Source organism: Sinohyriopsis cumingii, unplaced genomic scaffold (genome assembly GCF_028554795.1).
Source record: "Sinohyriopsis cumingii isolate HCF-2022 unplaced genomic scaffold, ASM2855479v2 utg000160l, whole genome shotgun sequence".
Classification (NCBI taxonomy): Eukaryota; Metazoa; Mollusca; class Bivalvia; order Unionida; family Unionidae; genus Sinohyriopsis; species Sinohyriopsis cumingii.
In genome coordinates this window covers 4,529,513-4,539,318 of record NW_028315873.1, presented here as the reverse complement: position 1 = coordinate 4,539,318, position 9,806 = coordinate 4,529,513, and positions in this window count along the sequence as shown.

Below are 9,806 nucleotides of genomic sequence, written 5' to 3'. Positions count from 1 at the left end.
TTCTCATGAGGGATTTTTATTTTTTCGAATTGCTCTGCTACTCTCGGTAGTCCGTCTTTAATCGCTTCAACATCAGTTCCGATTATTTCTATTCTCCGCAAATTCGCGTCTATATTATTCTTGTTCGCTGCAACCCTAGTAATGAGTATATCTATTTCCTGTATATGCGCGTCCACATTTTTTTTGTTCGCTGCAACCTTAGTAATGAGTGTATCTATTTCCCGTGTATGCGCGTCCACATCTTTTTTGTTCGCTGCAACCTTAGTAATGAGTGTATCTATTTCCCGTGTATGCGCGTCCACATCTTTTTTGTTCGCTGCAACCTTAGTAATGAGTGTATCTATTTCCCGTGTATGCGCGTCCACATCTTTTTTGTTCGCTGCAACATCAGTTTTGACTGTTTCTATTCTCCATTCATGCGCGTCTATATTATTCTTGTTCGCCACAATATCAGTTTGGATCGTTCCTATTCTCTGTTCATGCACGTCTATACTTTTTTTATTCGCTACAATATCAGTTTTGATCGTTTCTATTTCCCCTGTATGCGCGTCTATATTTCTTTTGTTCGCTGCAACATCAAGTTCGATTGTTTCTATTTCCCCTGTATGCGCGTCTATATTCCTTTTGTTCGATGCAACATCAGTTTTGATTGTTTTTATTTCCTGTCCATACACGTCTATATTTCTTTTGCTCGTTGCAACATCAGTTTTGATTGTTCCTATTTCCTGTGTATGCGCGTCTATATTCCTTTTGTTCGCTACAATATCAGTTTTGATTGTTTCTATTTTCCGTCCATGCGAGTCTACATTATTTATGATCGTTGCAACATTAGCGCTGATTATTTCTATTTCCCGTTCATGCACGTCTACACTCCCTTTGTTCGCTGCAACATCAGTTTTGATTGTTTTTATTTCCCGTCCATACGCAGTGATATCATTTATAGTTGTTGTAATCTCATCCAGCTTGGTATTTTTTTTACCAAAGAATTTATCAAAGTTGTCATTGATCCTGTTAACATTTTTTCGTAACGTGTAAATTTGGCCCGACAGCGTTGTAAACTCCGAAATAGTATTTTTTATTGTTGCAAGATTCGGTTCGGTTACCGTCGGGGTCCCGAAAAAACTAGCGGTAGTGAGCTGTATATCGGTGATAGATTTTTTCACCTGCGCGTCGAGTTCGGTCACCGATCTATCCAACCTTATAAAACCGTCTTTGACTAATGTTACCGCCGATATATGTTCACCCGGTTTGAGTCGTCCGTCGCCGGTATACAACGCGATAGTGTCCTCGGCGGCATCACGCTGTCGTGTTAAAACATCATCCAGGGACACATTACTGGATTTCAATTTACCCTGGCGGTCTTGAAATACGACTATTTCACCTGGGTCAACACTGGTTAAATTCAACGTATCGGCGATTTCATCCTCGATTAGTTTTTTTATGTCATCGGTGGCGAGCGTTTCCGTGGATTCCTTCAGCGCCGAAACCGGTCGTCCCCAAATATCAATCATCGTTATTGTAAAAAAAAACGGCGTTTCTAATTAACCCGCCGGGCCTCTACGACCCCACTAGTGTATTCGTTTACAACTACATGAGGTGGTTTTCGCGATGATGAAATCGCCGCAAGTACGTTTAATACCTCACGGCCACATATCGGTGGGTCACTTAATCGCTGTGTTGGCAACGTGGAATAAAACGCCCGGGCTGAACACGTCCGGATATACCGCATAAACTCGTTCGGCGGGGCTAACCCGTATGAATCAAAATAGACGATCGCACGCGGATCAATCGCGTACGCAACCCAATGAGTTCCCGCTCCGGAGGACCCATCGAGGTTAATTATGCCGGTTTCAATATTCCTTGGGGCCGCCGGTAATTGATCCCTCATAAAAACACCTCTGAGGTTTTTTATCCCTAGCGCGTTTGCGGCGTCTATTAAATCAAAATTAGACATAGGAGTCATAGACTCAGGAGTCAATGACTCCCGAGTCAATAAACGGTTCCCGGTAGTCTTAGACCCTTTCCCGAATACCATGAATACGGGGTTCCCGGTAGTCTTAGACCCTTTCCGGCCACGGATCGTTTTTTTTTATAGCCTTTCCCGGTTGCCTTCTTCAATGCCATTCCCGCCGCGGTACCAACGGCTCCTAACGCCGCCGCCTTCGCCACTGCTGGTGCGGCCGCGGCAATCAATGCCGGAATCGCGGCTAACAGCGGAAATATCCCACCGGTCTTTTCCATGTTTTTGATCGCTGCGGCCGAGAAATCTACCTGAACACCCTTTTTATTCTCCATCGCATTATTGAAATGTTTTATTTGACGCGCCGTCAACGATATCTTATGATTACCACCTGCCATCTGTGACGGCTTCAGCGTTATTGTGGTCCCGCATTGTTTAGCCGACTTTGATCGTAATTTCTTGACTTGACCATCAGTCAACTCTACACTGACGACACTATACGACATTTTATTGTAAACGCGTTTGTGCTTTCAATTACATGTTTTCCACTGGTGCATCAATGATTCTCATTCGTCCACCAACACCTTCCAACAGCATTGATTTATCGCTGAGAATGACAGCAACCGCTCTATATTCAGCAATACCACCAGGACGTTGCACACGAGCTCGGAAGTGTATATCAACGACGGATTGTCTCGTTAAATCGAGATGTTCCAACGAAAAATAATAAATCGGATACAGGTTTTTAAAATCAAGTTGTGATATTTGCAAACCAGTGTCGACGTTTTGATCACGACCCATATATGACAGCAATCGATGATACACACGTGCGATATGGTTGTCACCGTAATTGAGTTGTATATCCTCGGATGGTTCCTGCTGTCCGTTTATTCTCAACGAGACCTCATTGACACCGATTTGATCAAATATCATATGGCTGCGTTCTTGGGAGCCTAATCGCGCCTTATTCTGTAGCGCTACAAATATATGACGCGGGGCTGAAACACCCTGTTTGGATGCCAGGTGCCATGTAAATATACCATCCATATTATCCTCTTTAGCATCAGTGGTTACTGTGAGCCAACTCAACAGTGATTTACCACCTGTCTCCATGAATGAGAGTAATCGCTGTTCTGCGGTGATTGATGGGGTCATTACTGGCATCCACAATACTATATTCTTTATATTGACCTTACCGTCGGCAACACCAGCATCATGCCAGATTGCATCATTATCATTGCCCTTTCGCACGAGTACTACTGTATGCTTAGCCCCATAGATGACTTTTCTGACGTTTCTGCAGAATCCGAATATATGATGCAGTGGAATCGCGCATGAAAACTGTCGGCGTTGTCCTTGCAACATCCCTACTCGTGTTGCAAACCCTAGATTGTAATTAGTAATAACATTTATGACATCGAAGCTCCCAGCTGGTCTTACATACCCGGCCGGTGCTGGATCAACCGCGGTGGCATGTGTTGCCTTTACCCTAGAAAACTGATTGTGTTCAGCGTTATCGGTAGTATCCTTCGCAAACATCATAGACGGACCAGCCGACCTTGTATAATCATCTGAGTATCTCGCTAGCCCGATTATCGTCGTTGCAACATCAACATCGCGTTCTATTGATTCAATTTCTCGCCCGTCAATGAGATATTTTGCGCTCTCAAATAACGCCATTACGCCGTTGTTGACAAAACCAACTCGGATAGCCGGGTTGTTGTCGTATGGTGCATTATCGGCAGCATTTGTCACGAGTTCCCCCTCAATTTCGATAAACGCTTCACACGGTAGAAAGTATTTACTGGTATCTTGGACTTGAAGTTCAATTCGCGATCGTAGATTCGGTTGCGTTGCATAATAAGAATAATATTGATAATCACGGACAGAATCATCCCTGCGCACTGGGGCATCCATATCAAACGCGGGATCAGCGGTTCGCGCAAACATTTCTATTATTTATCATGTTGATATTTTCAATTGCGATTTTTTCGTCGTAGACCACTTCCCGCTATTGCGTTCATGAGCGCGTTAGTGGATGACTCAGCCGCCAACGACTCTAGTTTTTCTTCCACGGCGTTATTTATTACTTTACTGATATTCGCAGGCATCACTGTCGTTGATGGCATCACCGGTGGTTTCTGTTTTCTTTTTCTCACCAACGACATTAGTTTGTCCTTTGCTGCAGAAAACGCCTTTCCGGCAACATCTCCAATAGCACTAATTCCCTTATCACGAATAACATCAATAGCCTTCATTCCTAATTGTTTGGCTAACGGCGCTACTTTTGGAGCCATTCTTGTAAATAACCCCGCAATGGTGCTACCGAGACCATCTCCATAGTACGCGCGGTAAACAGGCAATCGCGAGTTTACCACGTAGACGAGTACTGGTTTATCGTGGTTGTAGTGTATGATCATCTTTATTATAAAAACACCGGTTTTTCAATTAGTGATTGTGATCACCAGTGATTGTGATCACCCCTCCCCCACCGCCGTGTGGAAAACCGGAATAAATTTTATCAAAATTTCCTGGGGTTTTTGCCCTCGATAAAAATCCGGTTTTTTCTTGATTTCTAGTCATTTTTGGTCGTTTTTTGTTGCCTATAGTCGTTTTTTTCTCGATTTTTCAGAAAAACATCGATTTTCTCTAAATGATTTCCTTGGGTTTTTGCCCTCAAAAAATGGCCAAAAACGGCCAAAAACGGTCAAAAATTAACAAAAACGATAATTTTATAATTTTTTTAATCATCCACTAACTCGTCTATGAGCGTTCGATATGCATTAATGTCCATGATACCGCCTGCAAATAACCGCTTGCAAATATCAGCGGCCTCATTGATTATTTCCGGAGAGTTATTTCCGGCTCGTTTTCCTCCGATTAGTACCTCTAGCCGTGATATATCGCTGAGAACACTACCAGGACAGGTAACGCCGTAGGATTCTTTACCAACAGAGTATCCTTTTCCTTTTTTTGGTGTTCTACTCTTAACTTTCTCGAGGAATTCATCGTAATCGGGATCACCACGATGTGGTAATGCGTCTCTATGTTTACTCGCTAAATACACTATTCTTGCCCAGTTCTCCGTCGAGGTTATTTTTTTCTTGTAACCTTCATTGATATACTCATCTCGAATGCTCTTAGTTGATGTTGTAACAACAAAATTAACTAATTCTTCATCGTCGTCGATGTCTCTAATTTGATCTATTGCGGACTTTTTAAAAACATTACGGGGTATATTCCCCTCTTTCTTTTTTTCTTCCGGTGTTTCTTCCGGTATTTCTTCCGGTATTTCTTCTTCTGGTTCTTTCGCAGTAGCACCTAATTCTTCCTCGTCGGCCATTGTAACATAAGGTTCTTGTGGTTCGGTTATAGCGAGTGGTGGTGGCCTCCGTGTTGTAGCAGCCGCTATTTTTGCAGGGAGTGTTTCTAAAGACCTTTTTGTTTGTTTTGTCTCTGCCGCTATCTTTTCAAGCGCATCGAGGACGGGTACAGTTGCCGCCGTAACATCCTTAGTCGCTTTAGTTACCGGGGCAAAGAGTTGTTCGCTTCCAACAGTAAAATCGGTTTGCATTTGTTGTCGCGTTTGAAGTTGTTCTCGGACCCTGTCTCGTAACGGTATGAACTTTTTAAGCGCCGCTAGCCGCTCTCTGGCTAGCCGAGTAGTGAGTGATTCGCCTACCATTATTGCAATTGCGAAGCAATTTCTAATTTCTCGCCGGAGGCTCCGTCTATAATCCTTCTAATGTTTTTGATCTTACTAGAAATCTCCCGGCGTCGTTCATAAACACGTCCGAGTTTTTTTCGTATTATTTCAACGGCAGTAAATAGTCCAATGAATGCATTTGCGTCATTGTGGTACAAGTTTTCATTAATCGTATGTTGTAATCGTTTTACAAAAAAGTACTCGCGGGCCAGGGTAAAACGCCCCCGTTTCGACTGTTCGTTAATAATCTCATAATCGGATAATATTTTTTCACTGTCGAGACCATCAGATAATTCAATTCCTTGATTTTTTAATTTTGAAATCTCGGCTAATATATTATTGATGTCTTCGATATTCATTATTCCTATAAAACATCTTGTTTTTAAATAAAAAAAAATGAAAAACCCGCGTATCAATTCCGAAGGTGTTTAATAATTCGTTTTCTTCCGGAATGGACAATTTATTGTCAGCGCCATGGGCGCCGGTGACTTCGTCAGCGCCATAGGCGCCGGTGACTTCGTCAGCGCCATAGGCGCCGCTACATATGAAAATCGAATTATATGCCCGGTCTTTTTTGAGATTGCTGTTTGATATACTCGTTCTGCTACTTTTCGTATTGAGGCGATACAAATGTCAAAGTATCTACTGGCTTCATTCATCGACTGAAATATTTTTTCCTCGTGAGTTGTTGTATCAAATGACTTTACGGATTTTGCTTTCTTTGGGTATTTACCGGTTTGGCCTTTTTTGGTATTTTGACTCTGAGAGATGGCTTGCAAGTTTATAAGAGAATTATCAGTCTTATTATTATTAATATGATCAATCACAAGTCCATTTTCGATTAATCCGTTGAATACCTCAAATACCACCCTGTGAACATGGTACTTCTTCTTTCCGGCACCAAACATCAGATACCCCTGATTACTTACGGTACCAACCGGCTTCTTCAGTTTGCGGTTTCTAACAATGCCGTCGCGAGATGCCTCGTAATTGACGAGCACAGGATGCGGCTGAAATTCTTGGTCCATTTGTATAATAATACTACTTGTCTAATTTATTATTTGGTTTAATTATGAATCTTTCAACGTAGTCTTGGGGGGTTTTGATGACGAAGTCTGCGGTGGGGTCAATGACGGCGTTTTTAATTCGCTTGTCATAATAGCGTTTTAGTTCCCTGTATCGCTTTCCGCCACAATTGATACACAACTGCGATTTTCCTCTTACACCGACGTGACAAACCAAGCACGGGAGGGGGCCAAGAGAACCATTACGAACGCTTTGTAAATGATACCCGCAGAATTCACCTCTACATGATTTATTGCACGGGGTTGTCGACCCAATCATCAACCATTTGCAGTGATTCATTATACTATATTCTTTCATTTAAATACTTGTTTTAATTATATGGATGAGTTCGAGAGATTAGCAGCAATTAAGCCCTGGAAAAATATTAAGTTCAATCTTGATAGAGTCCTCAAGGACGCACCAAAAGCGTTAATAAACGATAGAACCCTGTTGAGTAAAATACGCGATTGTATCGATGAATTCAAGCGTGATGGCGCATCTCATAGTTGGTCAACATTTCGAATTGATGGTGTTGTTGATGCTACCATGAACGACAACCGCGCAGCAACGATAATATCACAACTTGACGGTAAAAAGTATTTCTTCAGAGTAAAATTTATTGTCCGGGTGGAATCAGGCGATTGGATCATACGTGATAAATTTGAACCAGTTTTCAGCGACAAGAAAACAGTCACTGTCAGCCGCGACTCCAAGCCGGGGTTGTTAACCGGAATTGACAGACCATACTATGAACGAGCGTATCCTGAAACAGCAGTTGTTTATGGAATATACCCGTTAAATAAGAAACCTGATATCGGAAAACTGAAACCAATGAAACAGTCAACGGGGATAAATTGTGTAGCAGAACGAGTAATAGAGCATTTTACAAATGCGTGTCAAGGAAACAAATTGACTGATTTACGACGTAGCAAAATCAACCAGTGGGAACTAACCGTAAAAGAGCGTGGAGCAACCATCAGCGACATAGCGAGATTAGAAACGTCGTTGAGATTTCCAATAACCGTTACAACAATAACCGGTGAAGTATTATACGAATCAAAGTACAAATCAAATGGGGCCCCAATCAAAATTATTGATCATAACGAACACGCATGGACGCCCGCGATCACAATATTTCCACGGGATAGAACAGTAAGGTATATACCCGAAGAATTCCTGGGAGAAGAATTCTCCCGGGATGGTTTTCTCGCGGAGAGGAAACTATTTGATGCTATTGCCTACTTGTGTAAAAACGACCCTGTATCAGTGTGGTTACTTCGCAGCGCTGAAAACGATGCGGATACCTTTGATCAGTTTGTAAGACCAAACGGTGAATTATATCGCACTGAAGCGTTTCACAACAAGATGAAACAAACCGCCATGGAATTTGAGGAGCATGATGAACAACTGCTAACAAATTGTTTTACGATTCCATCGGTTGTAGCTCATGTTGCAGCAAGGAAAAATGCGTGGAGACCAACGCGCAAGGAATTTCTGCCGGATGTACAATCCAGTTGTTTGGAATACTATCACGGTGGACTATGGAACACTGAATACAACCGCGACGCTATGATCTCGGTTGATATGGTTGCCTGTTATCCAGCGAGTTTTCTCGGGTATGGATCCGCCGCTAAGTACTTTAGACGATTTGGACACCCCAGACATGAAATGACTCGTGTTGCTATTAATGGACCACTACCTGATTTTGATTTAACCGGATTCGCTCGCATAGTATCATTTGAATTCGCGGCAGGACTCCATCGCTGTTGTTATATTTGGATCGGTAGACACATGGCTGAAAAGAAGTGGCTGCCAATAGCGCTGCTACGGTATATGATTGATTGTAGCATGCTTGTATCGTTGATTGTCAGTGACGCGATTATATCATACCGGGCGCAGACTGAAGTCTGGTTACCAGAACCGGAGCGTCTAGATAGCATAATTGACGAGTCCAGAAAACACATTGATGCCGACGAGGAATATATCATCGAATGGTCCAGGAGGATATTCAACCAACGAAACCGCGAGGCAAAAGATCTCGGTAGAAGAATAATTGGTAAGTTCACACAAGGTGGAAAAAACCACGACTACAAACGATATTGCTCACGGCTGATTATAGATGACGCAGAATATGATTTCGTAATCAAGGACGCAGTGGCCAAAAATAGATACGTGAACTGCAAAACAGCTTTCTTGTCCAATGGAACAAAGTTGGGCACAGTTGTTACTTACAGCGATGGAGACAGCCCGGCATATCCACATTTGAGGGCGTCTATGCTGGGTTACGCCGCTATCAATTTATTCTCGATGATAAATAGATTCCCCGATACCGCGGTTAGAGTAGCCGTTGATTCGTTTTATATAGACGTAGCGTATAAGGGAAACGTAGCCGAGTTTACTAGTCCGGACGAGAGTTGGGGTATATGGAGAATTAAAAATGAAATACGACGCGATTATTCCCCGTCAGCAAATGTCACCGTTGAAAATAATTACTTACGCGGTGATAATTTATCAGAATGGTCTAATGCACCACCGTGTTCTGATCCAATTTGTAGATATAAAACAGTTTATTTAAGCGGCTGTGGCGGGTCAGGAAAGACGACTCGGGCAATTGAATTATTTCGAACGCGGGCAAGTATAATCGTGCTTACACCGATCCATAGACTAGCGCGAGAGATAAAACAACGAAATGTTGACGCCGTTACTTATCACAGCTTTTTTCGATACAGCGGCGGTGAGTGGACTCCTGATCGAATGGGTGAAAAATTTATTCCTGGGGTTATCATTTGGGATGAGATATGTACTGTTTCGTTAGATACTTTACAAATGTTTCTTGATTGGTTGCTGCGCGCGAATACAGCGGTGATCATGTGTGGCGACCATGGTCAACCACCACCATTTGTCGGCGAGGGTCCACATGATTGGTTAAAGGGTTTTGTGGACTATTATGAAGAAACCGATACTGATTACCGAGCACTTGATGAACAACTGCGCGGGGTTAAAAAATTAATCAGATTACAGCCGGATAGAATTCAGTGTGAAATAATCCGCGAGGTGATTCCGGAAACACCGTTA